At 45.3% G+C, this 25,547-nt stretch overlaps 1 protein-coding gene across 18 annotated transcripts in view; it reads right to left on the bottom strand.

Annotated features, from left to right (window-relative positions):
- LOC120950959 (high affinity cGMP-specific 3',5'-cyclic phosphodiesterase 9A) overlaps positions 1 to 25,547 on the bottom strand; it is a 119,182-nt gene that overhangs the window by 65,117 nt on the left and 28,518 nt on the right. For 4 of the 18 annotated variants that reach the window (XM_049606334.1, XM_040369404.2, XM_040369407.2 and 1 more), the window contains exons 1-3: positions 21,315 to 21,509; positions 18,695 to 19,548; positions 1,881 to 1,919 (exon numbers count right to left, since the gene is read on the bottom strand). The exons of 2 other annotated variants lie outside the window; for them this stretch is intronic. The gene's annotated coding sequence lies outside the window, so the exon portion shown is untranslated. Of the gene's footprint in view, positions 1 to 1,880; positions 1,920 to 18,694; positions 19,549 to 21,314; positions 21,510 to 25,547 lie in introns of those variants that run through there. 12 more of the 18 variants (XM_040369398.2, XM_049606332.1, XM_049606333.1 and 9 more) reach the window with 6 other exon arrangements.

Raw genomic sequence — 25,547 nt, forward strand, 5'->3', positions numbered from 1 at the left:
ACAGTCGCAAGATAGATTTTGTTCGCATATAATAGAGGAATTTTGCGCTCATCTGTTTCTTAAAATCATTTTCTTTTTATAATTCCTCAGTTCATTTATTCCTCCGCAGTGTGTGTTTGTTGTTATCTTAAGCATCGTAACTGTTATTGCAAAAATACAACTAAGATTTTGCAACATTTTTTCTTTCCATCTGTTTCCACACCATCGGCGGGGCATACAAACTTGACACGATGGCTCAATCGCCATCGTAGTACAACGCATGGCATGATCAAACAATCCCACCTGCAATTCCAACGCCCTTTATAGTGTGTTCTGGTATGGACGAAGCTTGGCCTGGCTGCACAAGGCATCCGAATAAAAAGGAGCAAAGAAAAAACTCACCAACTCGCATGTCGCACAATGATGGACGGTAGAGTAAACATTCCTTCCCCTAGCTGGCAGCTGTTTCAATATTACCTTCCCAACGCCAACAACATTCCTCGTCCAACAAGAACACCTCCTCCACAACACGCGATCGTGTAAAGTTTGCTGAAGACCGGGGTCTATCAGTAATGGACTGCTTGCATTGGAAGGGTTACCACCACCAGAGCACGTTTGTTCATAACAATGTCGGGGGTGAGTCTTTCGATCACGGTCAAAGTTTTATATATTAACCTCCTTTCCGTACTACACGGATTCGGTGCCGTGTGAATCCAGTACTCCTCCCTATTATGAGTCCCACAAACAAACACACACACATGGTCCCAATGCATTCCCACGAAAGAAAAACCCAACGCCTCGGTAGCGTTGAACAATTAATTTATCAACTGCCTGCCACAGACACTTCACATCATGAAGCTGTACGACGCTGCTCTGGCAAACGGACACGATCGATACGGTGGCTAGCAAGTATTTGTTTTTCCACCGGTGTCCGCCCCTGTTGCGAGATGTTACGATAAACAGTACAGTAACGCAAACAATTAACTCGAACAGCAAGCTGCGCGAGAGACCGAAAGATGATTGCACAAGAGCAATGAAATAAAATAATTGCACACCACACACGCGCCATGCCATCCATTCACGTGCTGCTGAAGTGTTGCATTGGAGGTAAGCGATCGATGATGGAGTGTTGCTCAACTGTCAACTCGAACGATAGTGGGGATAGTGGAACACAAGCACTGTTTGAAGTTGCCTCTGACGTATAAATTAGAAGAATTGTTGATTTGTTTGAGCCCTGCCGGACGCCGTACCTTTATCGCTCAAGGGCAAACATACTGTGTAGTGCGTAGTCACGGAAGCATTGTTATAAATGGTGTAACGTTAGCGGAACAACTTTTATATGTCCTCCCATAGATAATATATTAAGTTTGATACATTTAAAACTATGAATAAAATAACTCATACACCAACCTCATCTTCCAAGCGGCTTCATCTCAATCTCACGCAACCAAGCATTACGTCTTGTAACGTACTTATACTTGTAACAAACAACCTCATATCAGTCCTCATCAGCAGCTGCTGTAAAGAGGCGCACCCGTGCGTAATAAACGTCTTACAAGCGGGTATCTGCTGCTCATAAATTCCGTTCGATCCATAATTTTCCGCTCCACAAGCAGGGGATTAATATAAGCCCAGTGGGCAGGGAGTACGCAATCGTCGGTTAACCGCGTCTTCAAACACTATACACTCTGCACTCGTTGCAAGTGGCTCTTCCAAACCACGGCAACCGCACCGAGAAGAAGTAATTGCTACGGCTTTCATTCTCAGCCCAAAGCCGATGGCGGATTATAGCTCCTTCAAAGCCAAACCGCAAGGCTGTATGCCGTTTCAACAGCGTGCAGCAGCCCGCTATCGCATTCTTCCGCAGATAATTGAAGTGAAATTAGAATGAATTTAATTACCTGACAGCGCGGCTCGCCAAACATCCGCTCGATTAATAGCTGAAACGATATGGCAGGATAAGATAGAAATATCAGTTTACTGGTTTGCTAACACAAGGAAGCAACGAGAGTACAGTTCATATAGCGTCATCGACGCGGTAGACACAAATACCAGATCATAGACACCGAAGAAGAATATCATTTACCCAACATCCAGGTTTAGTTTGGCATTCTTCTATCTGACGTGAAGTAGATCGAGTTCCGAATCATCTCCTCAAATAACTTAATCAATCAGTAATGTAAAGTTCTCACCAATGTGTGTTGTCTGCGTATTCGCTTACAACCCTAACGGATGATTGTTTTTAGGACCCTCTTAGGAGCGACAAATGCAAACCACCTTTATGTGTGTCATTTTAAGTACGGTAAGCGGTAACGCCAACGGATGGCTGATTGCTTTCGATGGCAGTGTGCGAACGTAATGCCGTACTATCCGATTCCGAACCAACCCATTCTACCACCACTGTCACACTTCCGGCAATAAATATTATCGACAGCCAGCATTAGCCTTGATGTGCGCCAGCCTCAAAAACAGGAACTGAAACAAACGACACAAAAATAATACAAACAGGGCCCCGATGACCCCGTTTCCATCGACTGGTGGGGACTGGTGGTTGATTAAAATAATGCCACCTTGTAGTGAAGGCTATAAAATACTATAATAAACCACCTTGCAGACACGTGTAGTGTACGCACGAAGGCCCCACCCAAACGCATCGTTGTATTCTGGATCATTCCACTTGATGGCGGAGTTTGAAGTGTTTGTATATGGCGGTCATTTGAGTGAGTATGCCAGGAGTGAGAAGGGTGTAACTATTGCCTTTAGCTAGAGTGGCCTGGTTCCAGAACTGTGTACGTAAAATGCGTCAAGGCAAGATACAGAAGGCATCGATTATGTGCCATAAGTTTTGATCACAGACATCCGCGTAGCATCTGACTACCTTGTACTTTAGTCGTGAAAATAATTAATTTTCATTCCGATGCGTGCTTATGATACGATTCGGAAACGGTGGTCTGTGCGAACGTGAACTAGTGCCCTTCAATTGTATATGTTTCTAAAATACCTTGGAAGCTCGCTCGGCTTAATTAATGAGTATTTGACAGTAGCATGGATGCCTTCGGCATATCATGTTCCATTTCCCGATGTACTACTTTGAAGCCACATGGTGCCTACTCGGTACACAACTTAGGAACACTGCTGTCATATAAAATGCAGTGAAACATTGTGTGAATTTAGCGCAATATGTTCAACTGGTTGAGCATTACAACCCTGATATGTCGAATATTTCTACAGCATCATAACATAACAGCTCCATCGCCGCATGTACGCTACAGCACAGTATTTCAACACTCATTAAAATATCAGAACAGTGTGAACTGAACTGGTACGAATCGTACGAAGTGAAAATCTCCATCCGAACCATAGCAGATGACTAACGACCACAAAATCATGAATACGCGCAACCCCTTATTAAATCGCCGTAAAAAATGCCACAGTTGAGATTATTTTACACAAAAAGATTTCCACATAAAATACCAAAAGGAGTCGTGGTCGTAACAAAAACTTGCAGTCAACGTGGAAGAGTGCACTGCATTCGCGACCCAAAAGACGCGACGCTGCTTTGCGCTGGGGTAAAAACGAGCATCCAAAACGAGCCGAGTGTACAATCCGTGCGCTATTTAACCATAAAACAGCCACCGAAATGAGACGTAAACCAACTGGAAACGACCAAAACAAGAAGAAGCAAAATAGGAGATCTCATCTGTATCGTAGCTGAATGGTGTGGTACATTTGGTACAAAAACCTTTGGAAGATTCTGTTTGTGCCCCGGGTTTTGCACAAGCGGAACCTAACAAGCCCGCAACGCTTGAGGAATTTCCAGCGATCCGTAACTGTGGTGACTTAATTTTCGAGTTTTTAGAATCCAAAACCGTGCGCTTTGTAATGGTAACAAAAGAGAAGAAGTTTGGTGGGTGGGTTAGAAAGGGTGGTAATAGGGAAAACGTGCCATCATACAGCGTTCTACAGCGATTGTGATCTATTCAGGTTTACATATTTGGAGTTTTTATGTTGTTTTGCTTACATTTACATACCGACTGGTTACATTCACTACCGAACGGTATTCTCATGATAAAACATTTTCCATGAATTAAATCCCCTCAAGTTGCGACATAAAAGAAGCCGACCAGCAACCAGCAACAACTCATCTGTGTACGGTGACGCAAACAACATTTAAGATAGTTAAGAACACTTTTTTATCTATTGATACATCATCACATCATCCAGCATTGTTCATTGATATTATTACTCCACTATCATTTAACCCGCCCTACCTGGTCCGATCATGATTCGTTCACCTTTTCCTATTCATTACAATTTCTCATCCTGACGAAGCCCAGGTGAAACCATCAATCAATCATGCAAGCGATACGATCGACAGTAAACCCCGTACCAGGACGAGGACGGTAAAGGCAATGCTAACAGAACAATGGCGAATGGCCTGAAAGCGGATATATCCACCTTTTATAGGTGCTCCGCTGAAAGCCATCCCCGAGCGGTCAACGATGGACGGAGTCGTACGGCGGCGTCAGTGTAAATATTTTCCTAGCCAGTCAGATTCCAAAACAAACTAATACTACCAATCACGCGGAGGTAAACGTTATTTAATGAGACACGTTACGATTCTTCGTCAGTAAACATGTAACCTCCTACGGATCCCGTTGCACGTTAGTTTGGTGGGTATTACTTTTATCAAGCCGTATTGAAATATTTTTTTATTCATTCCCCACATACCAATACGAAAGCCACATAGAAACGGAGATCTCACATGATTTGTCTTTCCTCCAACTTCTGCTTCATTTTGCCTTATTCACACGACAAGATATCTTAGTGGTGGTTTTTCTCATGCTGTTACTTCTGAGTTTCTAACCGAAACTCGTACAAATGCTGATTTACCTCTGACCAGTTATTTCCTTATTCGTGATGACTGTTTCGCTAGAGGTTCACGTCTAGCAGGATCTTCACTTACTTAATATTTCTTTAGACAACGACACGTACTGAACTTCCTTTAAAGTAACCAACAGCACACTGTGTACTACGATGGTTTTAACGAAACGAACCGCAAGGATAACGCTGTATTTCTGCACGCGCTAACAGGTGCGTCGTATTCGACAGCTGAACTGTTCTACAACTGTTATATGTTTTGTATAGAGACTTCAAGTCTAGTGAAACTGTTAGGTTTAGGTCTTAACGTAGGTGTTACCCGAAATTGAAACATGTTTCAAACTTGGATTATATTAGAAATGTTAGATAATTATTCTTGGAATGCTCGCATACGAATAACTTCCATTTATCATAACATCCAAGGGTTAATAGAACCGCTTCCAAGATCCAACAAATAAGAATGGGAAAGAATGATTGACAGATCAGTAGGACACGTATCAAGAACATCTTTCCAATGTTGTCTGTTGTCTTCCAACCTTTTACCCAAAGACGAAATAATCAGAAAGAGGGTGCGAAAGAGGGAGGGGAAGAAGAAGAAAAAAGAGAGGTCTGGCTGTTAAACTTTCTCGCACCAACCAGAAAAGAGAGAGAAAAAAAACAATGCCTCAAGCTGAAGTTCCTTCTTCCCACTACGGGGTAAAACTTTTGCCCTGTATTCCTGCGTCAACCGAAATCCGTCAACGAGCGGGGAATGGAAACCTCCCCTCGTTCAGCCAGCCACCACCGTTCAGCCCCGGTCTGGGCGGTGAAGTAACACCGTACAAAGGAAAAGTTCAAATTGTGTCCCGTCTAACGTCAAGCTTTCACCATAGGGCGCGCACGTCATGTGCTGTAGATGAAGCGTCGTTACTTTACGCGAACAAAAAAAAACTTTCATCACCCCCCCTCCTCCCCTGCTCGTCACGTACTTTAAACCGAAACACACAAAAGATTACGAAAGGAAATGAAGCAACAAATATGCAACAACGGACGGGGTGCAAGCGAGTGGGGAAATATCGAAGGAAAGACAAAAACACAAATATCATTAAAGTTACACCTCACATACCCATGGCGAAAGCCAAGGAGGTAGGCAAGGGGGGTTTAACTGGCGCAAAGGACACCAACGGCAAGGCACGCTACCTTTCCAACCGTTCTCGGTCACAGCGCACTGCCGTCTCCTTCCCTTGCTTCCCCTGGGACGGATCACAATTTCCGTTTTGCCACCATCTAAGCATCAACAGCACCGTGTGCGCCTGAAGCCTGATCCAAACGCGATCGAGCTGCCGTATCCACGACTATACTCACGGGGGGGGGGGGGGGGGGGGGTGTTTGTCATAACATTTACTCTGCACTGAGCACTGGTTGTCAGAGCAGGGAAACATTGAAACGAACCTTGCGGCCGTGGTGGGTTTGGCAACAGGCCCGGGAAATGTTATAAAATTTACAAAAACCACCAAACCCAACCACCACCACCCATTAAACCGACCGCACCGACCCAGCTTTAGGCCAACATTACATTGTGGTCACATCAAGCCGACGACGCCAAATGTGAACATGTATGTGTGTGTGTGTGGGAGAATATTTTTTTCACTCTCTTTTGATTCTCATTTCGGTTACCCGGTGTCACAATCTTGGCTAAGCGCTGTCGGTTTTAATAATGCGACTAATCCATCTACTGTCACCACACAGCATGGTGCTGGAACAGGACGAACACTGGGAGATACGAGAGAGGATTTGTGTTATCCTTAGTATATACAAGCACGCACGACTCGTTTCGTAGAATAACAACATCAAACGAAACGGGGTTCCAGTAATTATAAAATATTGTATTGCATTAATTTCTTTTAGTGGTTTCAAGCGATGCGCGCCACACTGCCGTGGTGGTATGGGGGAAAACATGGAAATGGGATAATTGTGAATGTGAAAAGCAATCAAACGAGAGCTACTTTTTCATTACATTGAAACAGTTCAATTGAGAACGAAAGATGTCACAAATTTCAATTAAAAACGTTATCATAATGTAATCGATAAAGGTTGAATTAAAATGTTCTTGCGATGTAAGTACATCAAATTCACTACTACACTTTGTGACATTGTACACGATCTTCAAACAAGCGAAGAACACAGAAATGTTAAAGCAACCAAATTCGCAACAAAGTATCCATTCCATACAATTATGGACTGGCAATATGACAGAAAACTCCTAACTAAACTGCCCCCTAAACTATAGAAGCGCCAGAATACACACACACACACCAATTAAGAACCATTCCAAAAGCTTCACCATCGTAACTACGAAACCATTTCCCGGAGCGAGTAAGCTCCTACCGCTGCACAACGCATAACATTGCAATTAAACATCCGTCAACCGAAAGTGCATACTTGCTCGTTTTTTGCTGTTTTTGCTCTTTCATCCTTTGTCCATGGGAAACTCAATTTTACCACCGAAAAAAGGGGGAGGGGAAGTCCGCCTTCAACCCACTTTCCACGCTGTTATTACATTTCATCGAAACTTTCCACTCTACACTGCACACTACCTAAAAGCATATGCCTTTGTCCCTAGCCGTCCTCATGTCCTTCAGCCCCCATTTTGGTGCACAAGTTTTGTTTTCTCTCACTCTCTCTCTTTCTCTCGCAGTCTTTTGCTAATGTTTCGGGATATAGTGGTGGACAAAAAGGGGTGCTGTGCTTTACTACTTTTAACACTACTATCAAAAATGGAGTGAAAAATAGTTCACCGCTTTATGCAGGCTGGAAATGAGAAAAAACTTTGTACGTGAATGGAGTGAACATTTTCGATGGGAGGAAAATGAGAAAACCACTTTTTGTAGTTGACGTGTAATTTTCCAAATCCGCTACATTGCTGTGACTATCGGACATCAGTGTTGGATTATTTTGTAAGTAATATCTGTACAACGGTATGGAAAATGCACACTATTTAAAAAGAAGCTATTCTTTTAGTGAAAGATGGAAAAATGTTTCCATTCCCATGGGTGTGTTATTTGGAGTATTAATTGTTACATTCTGCTTAGTTTCTCTTCAAACTGTGTTTCAAAGGGAGCCTCGAAGGGTTTATCTTAACGACAGGAACCATTCGTACTGTTGCTACACATCCACCCACCCACGAAAACATCATCCAATATTATCCAATAATCTCTCGACACAGCTCACTTGGAGTATCCTGGAGCGACTGTCTTCCAGCCCCAGCGCCCTCACACTGCCAATCCCAACTGACAAACACATTTCATTTGAATTAGAAATTAATTATTTAAAATATCGCTGAAACTTTCGTGTCCACAGCCCCATGTTGCCTAGCCGCAACGGGGAACAGCAGTTTGCAACACTTCCCACGATCTCCCACGCGACGGTGTGATAAAGTGACTGAAGCGCAACTTTACATGCAGCATCCACCTACGGTCGATACGACCGACGAACGCTCGTAAACGTCAGCCGGAATGGGGGGGGGGGGGGCTTAACCGACCGAAACGGGGTGAAACACCACCCTCCCCGAGCGGAAATACACACTATTCGGGAAAAGTTCTTACCTCGGCCGAGCTTTTATAATTTAATTATACCCTCCCGAGATCGGCCAAGCATGGCCCAGGTGGGGTGGCATCCTTGGAAAGATGTGGTTCATCGGTTATTAGCAGCGGTGGGCGCCCTATTTTTCCGTACGTGCGGGCCAGGACTATGCTTCGTAATTTGAGGACAGTTTTAAAGCGAACCAAGCGAACCTTGTGAATGGCGCCAGCACTCATGATGAACTTGAACTTTACAGCAGCCACAGCGCTACTCCAGCAGCTTCGTTATCTTGACATTTTAAAGTGGATAGATGAGGATGAGGCCCAGCGCAGGTAATTAGCAACAGCGCCCTGTTCCCCGGGGCGAGAAAATGCTCTCCACAAAATGCTGAATTGTTTACCGAAGCTTCAGCTTCACGGCGGATTGAGGCCACTCTGTAATGCCTTATTTAAATCACTTAAGTTGCGGTTGAATTGCTGTCAAAACATAGCAGGCGGGGCCCGGTACCAAACACCGGGCTGCTCCATCTTAATTTATACGGATGAGGATGGAACTTGTGTTTAGTATAAAAAGCTGTTAGAGAATGAATAGTTTGGTAAAAATAACTCCTAGCAAGGGGTTAAATTTGTGCCAATCAAACTTAATACTTATTAAACCTTAACTGTGTGAAGGATGTGAAATGAGTTAATTTTAACAAGCAAATATAAAATACGGATGCTGTTTCCGGTTCGGCTCACAATAACCAAGGCTACAAAACAAGCTGTTTTATTGTTTCAACACAAAACAAAAAGCAATACACATAAAAATAGTACAAATGATAACAGTGCCGGGCGGCAGCCCCCGGGTAAGCCCACTTTTAAGCCCGGACGTCATTTGCCATCAACGCTGCGCTATGTCCGCTTGTTCCACCGAGTGTAATCCCAAAGTCACAAACAGAGCGGCATTGGGAAGTGAAAATCCATAAAACCAACAAACGAGTGGTGCCGCTGGAAGGAGAAACAAAAAAGCCCCAAGCCGGGAGGAAAATCCAATCGGACTGGACTACCGCACACTCAACAGCGCCAAAGTAAAGCATGGGCAGTCCCCACTAACTATATTCATTTTTTATCATTTTTTTCCATTTTTATACTTTTATGCCCCATGCCCTGTCACTACAAATAGACACACCGGGCACAGTCGGTCGGCTGCACAAAGTGTGTAGGCTCGGAAAGAACAGCTGACAAAAAGTGAACAGCACACAGATTATGACCGTACGTACACAAAAAGCTAACAGTACGCCCCACAAAAAGCTAACAGTGACACACTTCACCATCGTCGTGACGGACACACCAGAATGCAGCACAACCCGAAAACATCGCAGCAGTCTCTAACAGCAGCACGGCAATGTTGATGTTGATTGAACGATTGCAAGATGGCGCGTGCCGTTGTGCCACTTTTCATCCCTCCCTGGCTCTTGACCAACTTGACCAACATACCCACCACTCGGTGAGATTGGTGGAGCAGCCCAACAACGGAGCACCCAATCACATATGTAAATAAAAGCGGCCTGTTTCTCTTGCCTATCCTACCCGGTTCGCTCCTTTCCATTTCCACGGTTTTGCAACCCCTCCACAGCTTCCCACACTTAAGTGCAGTGTCAATAACAACCGTCGGGCGATAAATCCTGCTGAGATGGTTAAGTATCTCACGAGAAGGAGGGTTCGTAGGTCCAGGCTGTGCAAAACCACCCACTGAGCTGGATGGTCGTCCAGCAGCAAGCTCATGCTGCTTTTCCTTTCGATGCGATTCCTCAGCGTCCCTCGATTTTCCTCATTGTAGTCGTCCTTTTTTTCCGAAGAAATGTTCTTCTACGTCCTCCGAATCGATATCTCGGTGAGTGAATTTAATGGTTTGGATTTGCACGACAAGAAAGCAACAACAACAATATACCCAACATGAACAAGCCTGCGAAAAAAAACCCGTATCCCAATGAGGCCACACAAGGGGCGTGTGTGTGTGCAAAAATAATCCCACACATCGCACAACACCACGCTCTTGCATGCACGCTCGCTGAAACCGAATGAATTCGATTCAGCCCCCTCAGCATCGATTCGGCGCATAAATCAATATAAAGAAACAATGATAACACAAAACAAACAATACGTGGGATGATGGGAGAGGGAAGGGAAGGAGCCAGGTGTTGGTTCACTGCTTGGGAAAAATTCGATCTGGGACCTGCTCGGATCCTGGAAGAACCGGGAGAGATGAAAGATTTTGATTTTCCTTTCGCAAGAAGGCAGCTGCCATGGCAGCGCCGTGGTGGTGTGGTGGCGGTTCAAACGAAAATGAAAAGGAAATCTCATCCAAACGCAGCCATTTGATACTGGCGCAGCGCAACATTATCCATCCCATGCTTTGGTAGTGTTGTGATGGCTCTGCATTCATTCGCTATTCTCGTCCCGCGCATATAAGCGCTTCAATGAAACTCGTGGCGCGGACTTTCGTTCCGAACAAATCGAATCCTTTCTATGTTTTTTTTTTTTGTTTTGCTCAAACGCACGCAAAAATCCTTCAGATCTTTGCTCGACGGTCGACATTATACGCTTGTGATAGGAGAAATTCAACCCACGTTTGGGTTTTTTTTTTGTTTCTTTTCCATTCCGGTTTGCTGGAAGCGTCAGCTCTCTGTTTCGTTTGTGTGTGTGTACGTCCGGTGTGGTTTGTTTATTTGCAAAGCAAAAGAACCAAACTAAAAGGGGAAGGGGGAAGAGAATATACGCCTCACTGCTAGTGTAGTGAGCATTTGTTCGCTTTGTTGTTGTTTTTTCATTGAAATCCCGAACCAAAATTTCAAAGCCAAATTCTTCGTATTGCTGAAGCTGTTCACTATTTTCTGTTTTTTTCTTTTTTTTTTTGCTAAAATATCACAACAAACGTGCCGTAATAATGGAATAAATAAATAAATATCACAACAAGTGTACTACGTTTGTACTCAACTACACAACAATTTTAAAGCAAAATCAACTATTCAATAAGTCTTTACAGGGGTTGTATACTTGATTTTGCAAGCGTAGCAATGATGAACGCAACAGCAGCACATCAGTTGTTTTCGGGACGTCGTCACGCTTAATACAACTTTCGCACTCGATATCGCAAGCGCAGCACACAATATCACAAAAGTTTTTGCAGCTTGAAGCAATCATTCAACCAACGCTTATAAACGTTTTCAAAAACTCGAAAATTGAACACACATAATTAGTTAAAGTACTCCGTCCCTAATCATTGTGAAATTTACGTAAAAAAGTATTCTTACTATTTTTATCTTAAATCTCATAAAAACTTGTAACTAACCAAATTGTAAAGCTGTCAATTGATCTGAATCCATTTAAACACATGTATATTATGTATATTGTGATATTGCGATATCAAGCGCGAAGGTTGTCTACTGAAAACAACTGCAGCGCTTGTCCGGTCAGATGCTGCAGTTGCGTAAAATGTTGCTACGCTTGCGAAATCAAGTAAAAATCCTGTATTTAAAAGCAAACCACAGCCTAACTCCGAACCTTACTATCATGTGTCTGGCATAAAATGGTTCACGCACACTCTGAACGCTATCCTACCGGCTTGAGTTCTCATTTCGATATGCACTTCTATTTTCCTAAACAACAATAAAAAAGCAAATAACTTCTAGGGCTTTTAGCGGACAGCGTACCGTCCCGTTTACACCTGCTCTACTCCCTACCCACCAGAATCCATCAGGGCCAGCCGCCTATTCATGGCAATTGTACTCGCTTTCGCAAATAACAGCGGCTCGGCTAAATGTGCAAAACCAAAAACCGACATCCATCCCGAAGCCAACCGAAACCAACAGAGCCGGAAAATAACCGCCCTGTGCTCGGGGTATGGCTTTATGGGGAAGAAGGCAAACCCACCCAGTTGTGTCCTGCCCGCACCCACGACCAGCCGAAATGCCACCACTAGCGCGTGATTAATGATGATGAGAATGATGATGATGGTGTGGCGGTGCCGGACCCGTGTTAAATGGACCCGGTTTGCGCATTTCCTGTGTGCAGAAGAAGCAGAGGACTCCCCTCCCATTACGATAGTGACCGAGTTCTGGCGGTGCCGTACCAAAATCGGTGGACTAGCGCGCCCGACGAATCGGAAGGCAAAAAGTCACACAAACAAGAGAGCGCAAATAAAAAGCATAAAGCGTCGAGTGGCGGCACTCGCTCGCTCGTTGCCTTCCGTTTGAGGCAACAAACTGACCTCAATTTTCTTTCGCTTCCTTTCGGTTCGCAGCCACGGCCGCTAGGAAAATGTCCACCATTTTCAGCCGTCACTAGGACTTGGACACTTACTCACATACACGCTCACACACCTACACACACTGCCACAGCTACACTTAATCTTGTTATGTCCATTCGTGTTCATCCTTTGACTGCCCGGTCGGGCGTCACATCAATTACGATTTCACTTATTTCCCGTTTCCAGCGTCCCATGATATCGTCCCAGCGTGGGCAAGCTCCCCGTGTGGTGCCCGTGTTTTTTTTTTACAATCTTCCCTGTGCTGCCATCTCGCGAGGAATTGGCAAAGTAACGAAACGAACAGTATCAACCGAAGCAGCAGCGAAGGCAAACGGTGGAAGAATATTTTTTAATGTGATTAAAATGAAACAGTGCAGCGAGTAAGAGAGGTTAGGGTTTTGCGGTGGATTATCATCAGACCTGCCCGGTTTCGCACTCAAAGAATGAATCCCATTCTCTCCATCCTCCTCGGCACAGGTGGGGCCCACACCGTCGCCCTTTTCCTGCACGCGATGGCAAAAGGACGGGGGGGAAGGCCGTGAACCATTTACTTCCCGTCAAGCATTAAGATGGAAAATGTGCCGGTGCCCCAGATTGGATCTGGACCTTGAACATGATTTATTACGCCTCGGACATCAGAGCTTGCAAATCCCTCGCTGGTGCGGGGGAGGGAGGGCTCAGATCGGCCAGAGTGTGGATGCAAGCAACGGGAGAAGGAAATGAAAATTGATTTTTTAACGGCCAATCTTTCGTCGTTGCAGACGGTTGGTTCGGTTCGGTTCGGCAGGCAGGAAGTGAAATCACGGAGACAATTCGTCGGAAGCAGCTGAGCAGAACAGTTCTGTAGCGGATTTTGTGTGCAAGCTTACATAAGCGATAACCACATTTTATGCTGAAATTGTTCAAAGTTAGGTTTTCTACTAAGGTTCATAACTTCATAACATTAAATCATTAATAGGGACAACGTTGAAATCATTGACAAGTACAAAGCTGTAAATACTAAAATTGCTAATTCGCAATACTGTACAACTTCAAACAGATAGAAAATAAAATACAGTGACGTTTGCAAACAAATACACGGTCAATAATGGAATATTACAATGCAGCAACATCAGTAAAAGTCTAAACAATCATCAGCTTGTTTCGTTGTTCATGCGTTTTCCCTGCACATTCCCACGCACAGTTACCAAGCAACAAATGTAGCTTGTAACGCAACAACAGTAAGTAGACCGTGTATAACGTTCTAGTGTCGAACAATCTCACCGCACCTTCATTATGTACTGAGTACTGAGCTTATGTTTTTTTTTTTTTTGGTATTCTCATCCCTTAACTTTCCTTTTCATCGTTTCGGAAATTTCATCCAGCGGCTAGTATAAAGGTGATCAGCAAAACAGAATTCCCTTCAAACCCTGCCCACGTCCATCTAAAGCTCTATTACCCTTGGGTGAACGAAGCAAAGTGCTGCTACGCGTACAACGTCCGTTTCGATTTGTTCACCATCACCTCGCGTAAAGCAAATTGGAAAAACGCCACCTCACCCTCACCTGGCAGCAGCAGGCACCAGGCGCCTCCACCATTTCGGAATCGAACGATTCAGTCACCGCCAAATCGAACCCGGCCCGGCGTTGTATGTACCGTTGTGTATTTTCTCCCCAGCCACCATCTTTCACTGTACCAGTGCACACCACTATTGTCCCACCGTGGTTCCAATTCGTACCACTTCGGCAGGAGTTTTTCTTTTTTGCTGCCTTCCCTCTCTCTTTTGTGTTCGCTCAACTCAGCAGCACATGGACACAATCGAAACAATTCTTGCGGTTTACGGGCAGGATGTTGCTGGCTGGTTGGTTGGTTTGTGGTTGGGGCGAAGAAAGCGCGTGGAAAAACTGTGTGAGATTGAGTTTCGTACCATCAAACGATGGTCGAATGGAACACAGCAGGGCCGGCCGCAAAGGGACAGAATGGTAACGAAAACAACGAACGAAGAGAGGCAATGTTTCGAAGAACACGAGCCGCCGGCCACTGCTCTTTTCGGGTGTCAGGTCATTATTTTCCTCCCATCCTTGTTATGCCATCGCACGTAAAGTTTTCTTTGTCCAGGTGAAAAGATGATTTGTTGAGCAGGAGTGAACATGGTTGGTCTGGTGGACATTGGCAAAAAAACATAGATTTTGGACAATTTTTATCCTTCCCGCCCGCCCTCCCGCGCGTATCTCGGATCGCCTGTTGGAGTTCCAGCCATTGAACTAACACACGGCACCAAAACTGGTTCTTGTTATTGAGCGGATGAATGAGAAATTCTTTGGAGAGAAGAAACTTATTCCACGAACTTCAATCCGTTCTTGCTTCGTCAGCCGACATGGGCAGACATGGGCGAAAAATAGAAGATATTTTTCTTACACTATTGGTAGTAAATGTAGCCTCAAGCAAGGCTATTTCTGAGCATACAAATCATTTCAAATCAGTACAAAATTCGCAAAGGCCCTGGGCATTTTTGCTCAATTGACTCAATATAATTCCAAGAAAAGAGGCGCTTTGTCGATACTTAAATTGTCTTATACTTATTCTCAGCACTGTATGACAGAGTTTACCCCCAACAGTTGAGGAACAATCGCCTCAGTTTGCTCAGTTTTGTCACGTACCATTTGTTATGCTGCTAGGGCGACAACAAAATCTCGTATTTCAGTTATCTTTCTCGGTAAATATATTATTCCCCTTTGGCATGGAATAAATATAAAGAACAATAACTCTTTTTACCACACACACTTAAAGCTCTGGATCCCAATCAATGCAACAAGCAACGACAACCACACAGAACAACCGAACTTGTTAATTCCGAACAGATATTCAGATCATATCAATCAGAACCTCAAACCACATATTAAATTACACCGTAATTAATAACATTTAAACCCTGTATTCCGCACATGTCAGCATGCGGGGATGGAGCAAAAGTGCTCTCGCTATCGTATGCCTTGTCGACAGGTACATGTAGCACAATATTTTCAACCTGTCAAACGTTAATGCCAGTCCAATATCCGCTGAACGAGAGAAGGTGCGTTCGGAACACGAACGTTTCGAGTGGAAATCCGAGCATCAATATAACGGACTCGGCCTACCGCCCATCCGTCCCATCCCATTTCAATCAAACTTCCTGCTAAAAACAGTCGCCAAGCCAAAATGGTAAATGATGCATAATTTGCGCAAATTATCGTCATCATCATCATGCTCGTCGTCGGTGTCGTCATCTGATCTTACTTCTTCTTCTTATTTTCAAACGCTGCCGCCAATTACTGGCCCGATTCGATGGGTGGTCAGGTACAATATTATCTCCCGTTCGGCCTGGCGATTCCAGCACCCCTACACCCACACCAAGATTGCAATAATTTATTGATCACAATCGATTTTATCGTCGTCCATCCTCTCACTTTTTGCCGACCAAACAAAGATCCAAAATTTTAGGCAAAAATCGGTATTCTATCTCTCTTTATCTCTCGTATTACGTGTGTGTTGGAAATCTTTTGACTGGCTGTGTTGGACCACCATGATAATTGGACGAGCCAGGGGAAAAAAACGTTTAGAAGCCAAGGTAAAAACTACATTCACATGCGAGAGTCAAACTTCATAGAAATGTAAGCAAACTTTTTGCTTCGTGGCAGCAGAAAGTTCGACAAAAAAAAAAGAATCTACGTCGAATGTGACCTCCTCTCGCTTGCGCAAAACCGCGCACTGTTTATTTGTTTGCTTGTTTGTTTATTTGTTTATTTTTGCGTCATTCTACCCTTTTTCCTTGGAGGCCACGTTTGTGCAAAGAAAATGCTAACGCAACCGGACCGGCGAGACTTCGGGCGAGAAAACGCTCCCGCGCACGGTGTGCCAATGTCACGAGACACTTCGGTGGATTGCGGTAGGCCGGTGGGTAGGATGTTTTCGTTTTTCTTCGCATCGCCACCGAAACATACTGGAAAATATTATTAGTGAAACCATTCTCTTTCATAAGCCAGCGGTTATCCACGGCTCCGGGTTTCGATATTTACATTACCTCGTTTTTTTTACCTGCATCACAGGACCACAAGAATGCGATCAAATCGATTCGTTGGAAGGTAACACTAGCCCATCTCGAGCTCTCGGCGGGTCCAAAGGTACACTACACCTTCACCCAAACAGGATGTTGCTTTACGGTAGATGGAAGGAACCAAAAATACTACAGAAACATACTACAGCCAATGGAATGTTTTTCACCTGCCGAAGATTTCACTAATGGATTATGATGAAGACATCTGAACATACATTCCAGCCCGATGGCCTTGGCGCTGCGTTTGACCGACGTGTGCCCTTACTAAGAGTTTTGAACTATTTACGGTTCGAGAGCGAGAGAGAGAAAGAAGAAGGGAACGAAGCTACAAATCGAATCACTCCAGCAAAAATAAAACCAACATTCCAACGACTGTACCGACCGCAGCACAGCCATGCAAAATGTTGGCAAAAGGCCCAATCAGTTGCTCTACTTCCCTTTCGATGCATTTTTGGATAACCGCGGTCATCGATTTAAGATACATCAATGACACATTTTGGCTTTCCAGGTGTGTTGGATGGAAAAGGAAAATCGAATCCTTTATCAATTCCTTTCTTTGTGTGCTAGCACGCCATCCAATTCCACAGCAGATCAACTCAACATTCTATTTTATCCAAAGAAAGCTTAACGGTGAGGAAATTTAATATTCCTATGACATGAACGAGATTTAACGTTACATAATATAGTAAAACACGATCAACACCCTCCCTACTATCCAGCCGAACGGGCCAGAGTGAAAGAAGAAATAAAAAAACACAACACTTCACCACATTATTCGCCCCAACGGATATAACCCATCGGGAAGGTGTCCCAACCGTGCGCGCTTGGGTTTAATGTTTTAAAAAGAAGCCTAAGGGACCCATTACCCGCTTCTTTTCCTTGCATGCTATGCTTGCACCAAGAAGACATCAATAACAATGGAGAGAGAAAGAGAGAAAAAACTCTCGGTAAAATTGAGCTGCAAAACCATTAAGAAAACAGTCATCAGGAAGAGAAAAAAGCACGCAAACATGGTAATGTTGGCTGGTTCTGGTGGGAAACTCCGGTAGCAAACAACCCAGGTCCGAATTGCAACCGCACGGATGGTAAGTGTAAGCTGCTTCCCGTTGGTGCTTATAGCGCATACTTTCAAGTACTGCGCAACCGTACCGAAGGGCAACAGGTACGGTTAAAAAGAGCACACAGACACACAGACACACATGCTCCGAGTGGCACGGGGAGTTATAAAATGTCTGATAAGCTCCGTCGATTGGTTCACCACCCGGGCGAACCCGCGGTACCATCACCGCCACTACCATCACGGCCAAGGTGCAATGAATAATAGAGTCTTTGGCGGCTGTCGTACGCGGGAAGTCGGTCGGTCGGCGGCGGCGGCGACCTCCCGCGGATGAAATACCGTACAGGATGAAGTTGACTGATTGAAAACTGGCAAACTGGGAGCCAGACTTGACAGAGTGAGAGCAAGCAGTGAAGCGTGTCAAAGTTTTCGGCTTTGCCGAGCTGCGGCACAAAGTCAAAGACTTTTCCGCGACCCAAGGGTTGGGAAGTTTGGAGGGAAAGGAGTACAACAGAAACGTATAGCAAGAAGCGGGCATGAAACTTTCACGCTGATGGCTTTGGTTCCCCAACGATGTTACCTTACTGTGAATAAAAAGGAAAAACCTCAACCTGCTAACCTCCGTCAAGAAATCGATCTTTCCCGGAACGGGGTGCGAAACAATTGGGTCCCATTTCTACCACAGTCGCAAACGCGTCTGACAACGGCGTGCCTTGTACAACGATGTCCCATGCTCTCAGGACTACGCGGTACCAGTGCGCGTCATGCTTTTGTGATCCCACCGAGACCGTAAAACCCTACCTCACTGCTCGGTCTTGTAAAAAGTGTTCCAACAGAATGGTATTGTAAGCGCTCACCGTATAGTTTCGCGAAGTCCTTTTTGTAATGACGTCCTGGTACAGGAACTTGCAAGAATTGGTTTCTCTCTCGGTAGGCCTTATCTGTGCACCGATCTGTTTACCAGCACTCCGTCTCCGTCCTTTTTCGTTCACCAAAATCACAACACTGCACTGCACAAACAACTAAGACACGCGGGATGCAGCAATCCAAACAAACTGCCTGTAAGGCTTACTTCTATTTTCTTTATCGTAGCCGACACAGGGTGATATGCAGTAGTTGGAACTACAGCCCCAATGAGACGCAAAAACACGTCTCTTTTACTGTTTAAGCACGGACCAACGCCGTACGCCACCACTTGAAGGACAGAGCGTTAAAAAGGTCCGCTAATACCGAGGTCCGCCACACGTGAAGCGATGTTCTGAGGGGATTATTCTTGCGACTACTACACACCGCAGCTGCTTTGATCGCAACTAGCTGCAACTTGTTGGGCGTATTACTTTTCCATACATTCCATACTTTTTCTTGTGTGCTACACACACGCTCCCCGAATACGTGCACAGTGGGTAGAATATCACTTAATCCTGCTTTTCTTCTTTTCTTTTTTGTCACAAACTATGTCACACTCTGATTACAGCACTTCTTTGCTGCTCGTTACATTGGTTTTACACTCACACACACACGCACAAACACAAACACACAATATTTTATGTACTATAGTTGTCCATCACTTCCAATTGTTTCATCAAACATTAAACCATTCAGATTTACGACACATTTTTTACATTTTTGGGATTCTATTCCTTTTTTCTTCCTTTGTTTTTAGATTACAGAATTGTTTGTTGCACACACTTCAACACGAACTGTCATTTAGCTATAAAGTGGTATGAAAAGACACACAAAAATACAAATTAAATATTAAGCATGATTCACATCAATTACAACACTCTTACTCGGCCTTACAGACTCTGTGATCACATGCACAACAGAGTAATACCATAGCACACAAGAAAACCATACAGGCTAGAATACCCCAAAACCCACCCGATTGCCACATCGCTGCTACCGTCGTCATCTGTTGAACCTATCCGACGATGAAAAGGCAACCAAATATGACAATCTTCCCAATTGATTCTAATCAACGAAACCACAGCAACGAAAAGATGTGCCTTTTAAAAGCGGCTTCTGCTTACAGCACCACTGAGGACCGAAATTAGACGAAGACCTTTTATGCGGCCATTATGTCTGTTCAGGGTAAAAAAAACGCCTGCACGCCAGCACGCGTGCGCGCGCGCCCGCTTAAGCCATTAAAACAGGAATTAAATGAAGAATCTTTGCATGAGGAGTTCGAACAGCGACCAGCATGAGAATCGGCAGCTTTCTTTGCGACTGCCACTGCACTCTGCCACCGCATACCGCAAACCAAAATTCAAGACATTGACAAGTACCGGACAAATGTTATCCGATTACAGCCGCTTGAAGACTGACACTGGCTGACTTCGGTGCCATCGCCATTTCAAGTGGCACTGCTGACAGTGTTGACTGACTAGACTGACTAGCTTTTTTTGTTTGCCGCTTCTACCCCCTTAATGTTTGCCTCCATGTGTGGCTGTCCTGTTGTGTGCTGTTGAAATGGTTGATTCTTTCCTGTTGGACTGTGACTTGTGTGTGTGTGTGTGAACGGTCCGCAGTGGTACACAATTTATTTGTTGTCCACTTAAGCCAAATAATCAGATCAATCATGGCTTCTTTGCTAACCGTGTGCGTTTCGGAGACCGTGCTACCACATCATCAAGAAGCGGCTAGGCGGGCACAAGCTTTGGGGCTTGTGTTTGACCCTCTCCACGTACGGCGTAAAGACAACACAGCGGCTAACGTTTTTGACCTCAATGTGTAGTTGTAGTTGTGTAGCTGACGAATGATACAGTGAGTGATAAACGACAAACTGAACAGCAAAAAACCGTGGTCAAAACGAAATGTGTACATTTGAAAGTATTAGAGCTTGATTTTTCATCCAAAGAACAAAGATGCTTTCTATGCTATTTCAGACTAACATTTTGAGATTAAGTAAGGATGTGGTATTTTTTAGTCATTTCTAAACATTCCAAAGCATTCTTAAAGTACGACACAGCACACGGCATTCTCATTTAGCAACAGTAGACTAAAACAAGGGAAAGTTCTGGAACAGGGTGGTAAAATATCCCGTCATAAAGCAAAGTGGGAGCCTACACAAAAAAAAGCAAGAACAACTATGTCTGGAAGTTGACCACGGAGCACGGTAGCGGGAACGTGGGAAAGGAGGGAGAAATGCAGAACACTTCCGGTTGATGCCACTTCCGGAAATCCGTTAGCACAAGCGAGGTGGTAGCACACAAAACCGTCAGACCGTGTCACACATGTATGCCACACAGACACACACACACATACACATTTACACCAATACCAATTTGACGCCTAAAGAACCCAAGGTCGCCACACTGGCAAGTGTATATCTACACAAACTGAGCTGATTCCCGTGTTTCTAGCAAGTCTTCGTGCAGAACAGCACTATCACGACTGCTCCTCCCTCTCCCTTTCCATCTTACTAAGCACACACACGCGCATACACACACAATACACATATACAAGCAAGGCACGCACCAGAAGCAAAAAAACAGACCACCCCGCGCGGCACACCAGGCGCGTTTTTTGTGTCGTGTTACGTTTCTCAGCTGCTGTAACGTTAGCCAGCGTTGTTCGGCAGCGACTGGAAGGAACTCCGACGACGGAGAGTACAGCGTTGCAGGTTGCGCTTCCGACACTGTCGCGTCACAGCAAAAGCCGACGCGGGTGTTCCCGTTTTTCGAGTGGCGAAGGCCTGCACCAGCTTCGGCAGCCAGTGCTTCGGGCAGCCCGATGGCAGCGTCGCGCTCACGAAGGGAAACCGATCGATCGAGCGAGACCCCTTGTGCGATGTACATGCGCACTCTGTCCTATCCAAGGCATCTTCTCCATCCTTTCACCGCGGTGGTAGTGGCGGTGGTGGGAAGGTGCAAATAAGCACTCCACCTGTATCGAAACTCACCCGGCGCACTTCCTAACGTACAGGTACAGGTAGAATTGATTCTAGACTAGCGATGAAAGGACCAAGGGGGTGGGGGGTTAATGTGGTTGGCAGTGCGGGTCATTTTGCAGTGCTGGAAGGCACTCCACATCCTGCGCCATCGATGACACCGTTACACGGAATGACAACCACCACACGCGTAATTCAATTCGTGCGAGCGATGTACGATGTTTTTCGCATTGTTTCATCGAACGGACAGCATCGAGTCGACACATGAACAAAAGAAAAACCGCGCACGGACACCAGGAGTCTGTTTAGAAGAGCTGTTGCATTTGCAAAATATTCTCATTAAGCTATCAGGCATTGAAGGGTTCTGTAATTCTATTCGAAAACAATATTGTACGATAGAAGCAGAGACGTTGTTCGTTTGCTACAGTATTATCAGCTGAGACAAACAATAAAATAAACACTTGTTGCACCGTAAGACGTTCAAGCTGAACAAAGCCTCATGTGAGTGACATTTTTATAGTCTTATATTACAAGCGACAGGAATGCTGTACGTCACCGGCCCAGCAAGCAGGCACTTATGTGCTGCAAATTGCATGACTTTAGGCGTTTATGTTTTGTGCTTTCGATCCAAACCAATATATTAGCTTAGAGCAAATTTATTTCGTTTGTTTTTATTTCCTTTTTCATTTAACAATATCTCGCTTGATAACACTCCCAATTTCACACAAAACACTTTCATCACTAACACAAATTTGATGAGAGAAAAAAAAACCAGAACCCCTCGCTAGAAGGTGTAATGCAATTACAAAAACCATGTATGACGCTATTATCCCGCGAGCAACGGCTCGGTCGGTCGGTCGACCGACAGAACAAGAGGTGCTTTAATTTAATTTTGCCTGCCTGCAAAGTGCTCCCAAAATTTGCACTAATTTGCTATCTGCTAAAAATACCCTCTAGCGCAGCGGACAATGTAACGTTTGATGATCCATCGCCCTTTTAGCGACCCGGGTTCCCGCCCCCCCGAAGTCAAGCAGTCTTAGGCGGCAGGCAACCCTTTTGTTACTTCGGCAAGCCTGCACAAATCCTGGCTGTGTCTGTTTCGATTAGGCGAGCTGCCGATTTGATTCGTGGAACATCGAAGGAGAGTGAAAGAAACGAAGACAGTGGAAATAGAAAGTACACCGAAAACAGAAACCAAAAAATCTTCCAGCTGGTCCAAAAATAGGACACGCGGGAGGCAAGAAGTTGTTTTTTTCTAAAACCCCTCCATCTCTACGTACAGGGAAGAAGGTAGATCGCGTATTCATTTCACGTTCTTTATGGGCGCTAGCAGTCTGATGCCTCCGCCAGGAACTCGCAGCACCCAAGAACTCCCCTCCAGCAAGTTCCCGCTGCCGGCATTACTTTGGTAAGCTATCAATATCGCGAAAAAGATAGAGAGACACCTTGCAACCGGCACTGGAAGAAGGGAGAGGGCGGAAGGGGGGTCGGCTGGCGGCACAAAAATAAAAGATAAATAAATCATATTGCCAAGAAATGGGTAAGCCCCCATCGGAACCCGGACGGAGGAGTACACACACACACAGCGTTCGCGTCGGGATCGAACTAATGATGATATCCTTGCGAATCTGATGTCCTGCTCGTTCACCTAACTTTCCTCGCGCAGTTGGGGCGAGGGCTCACGCTTTTGCTTCAGCAAACGGCACAACAAAGTATGAACCACACAAATCGAAAAACACCAGCAAAGAAATGGAACCGAAACGAAGAGTGTGGCTGTAGCGGAGTTGCCGGTCCGTAGAAGGAGAGAGCAACAGCGAGATAAAGTATCCCTGTACCAAGGATCCCCTATATCCAGCACCTCTTTATTCCTCCATCCCTTCCCTATCCCTTCGTTTGGTGGTGTCTGTGCTAGAAATCAGCCGAAGAAATGTACTTATTTTATTTGTAGATCATTCGATTATAGGATTTGCTCAAGCGACACTGATTACAGCGAGAGCAAACAAACCGTGATCCACAAGCAGTCCCGGGGCAAGCGGTGGAGGTGAAGTGGTAGGATAGGACGGGGCAGAGGAGAAATCACCATCCAAGGGCAACGAATGGACATCACAATCGCGAGATAATGTGTGTGCGAGAGAGAGAGAGAGAGAGAGAGAGAGAGAGAGAGAGAGAGAGAGAGAGAGCAGGAGAGTGCGAAAAGTGAGAGGGGACGAAAAACGAAGACAATCCTCTGCGTTTGGCGAGCCATGCTTCCTTCCTTCCTTCCGTTCTTTCTTTGCGTTTTCGGTCTCTATTTATCTCGTCTTGATTTCTTCCCGTGCTCATTGCCCATCGAACGGAAGCTTGGAATGATTCAGTTAGCAAGGGGGAAAATAGTGAGCGAGCAGCAGTTTGCGAAGCGGTAAGTGGCTAGCGGGTGCGCAACTTGCTGGAAGCTGGAAGAATTATTTGATGGGTGGGGATTAAGTAAACCAACTTACGGGCGCACTCAGCTGTGCGGCTTTTAATCGCGCTCGTAATTTTACTGCCGCAGGAACGCAGATCAACAGTGTCGAGGGCGGAATGGGTTGGGAAACGAACGTTACCCTGGTTCGGCGTCTTCCCGGGAGCCACCAACACGAGCCTTGCGAACACATCTCGGTTCAATCGGTTGGTGGGACGGTTTGGTCGCCCCACTGCAACCGATTCAGCGTACTTCGACAACGCCAGAGACGGACACCCGGTGTCCGGGTTTTCCGTGATTCGCTTCGATTCGGTAATTTAACGACAGTGATGCCGCCTTTCCCCGGATGCCGACCACCCAACGCCCGGACCAGCGATATGCTCGACAATAGTAGTGACGATGTTATTGTTGATTATGATGTTCCCGTCAGCTCTGTGCGCTGATTGAACCGTTAATATAGAGCCGCTGCCGGCTGCTGCTGCTGCTGATGCTGCCCGCAAGACGCAAAAGCGCAGGGATCAGTGCTCCGTGTGGGCGTGCGGGAGATCCTGAGAATTGGCGCAGACAAGACAAGAGCTATAATTTGCTGCGGGAATAAAGTTGGTGGGGGCCGGATTTACATCGGCACGGCACGGACGGGTGGCACACACCAAGCGATAATGATTGTATTTTCGTGATTTGTGCACCGAGGGGTAGGGGGCAATGGTTCGAAACGGTTCCGGTCCTGGTTTGTTCGCGGTAGAGGCGACAATACGGCCCCAAAGCTATCACACCATGCCGCCGGTACTGCCGAAGTTGATTTCGTGATAATTTCGTTATCTTTTGGGGATGGTTTTGCGCCGACAGACAAAATATAAAGCAATAAGGTTTACCGTAGTCGAGGATCATGGTGATGTTCTTAATGTCTTAACTACGAAGGGAACTTATGCAACGTAGCACCCAGCAAACAACATTCTGCGTCCGATTTCAGGACACTGTTATAACGTCACGAAATGCTGGGACTAGGATGATGACACAACATGCGCCCTTGCCTACCGTTCCGTTCCCCAGCAGTGCGCCATCAGCAACAGCAACATACAAACTTCCCACAGTCAGCTGCCAAATGTCTATCACTTCCAATCAGATGTCCAACTGGCTCCCCCGGCCTTATCCAAACCTATCCCATCATCCCATCCCAATATCCCCATGCTAATGGTGGTACAGTCGTCAAGCTGTTCGCCAAAATTTCGCATGGGTTTCGGTACCCCAAAAAACTATATAGTTCCCAGCTGACAAATGACCGTCTGCCCCTGGCTGTCAGGTAGCCAAATTTGCCGATTGCGTGACCATCGGGAGATTTTTTTTTTACTTTTTCACTCGTTTACTGGGTTCTCTAGCTCGT

This window comes from Anopheles coluzzii, chromosome 2 (assembly GCF_943734685.1).
Source record: "Anopheles coluzzii chromosome 2, AcolN3, whole genome shotgun sequence".
In the NCBI taxonomy this organism is placed as follows: Eukaryota; Metazoa; Arthropoda; class Insecta; order Diptera; family Culicidae; genus Anopheles; species Anopheles coluzzii.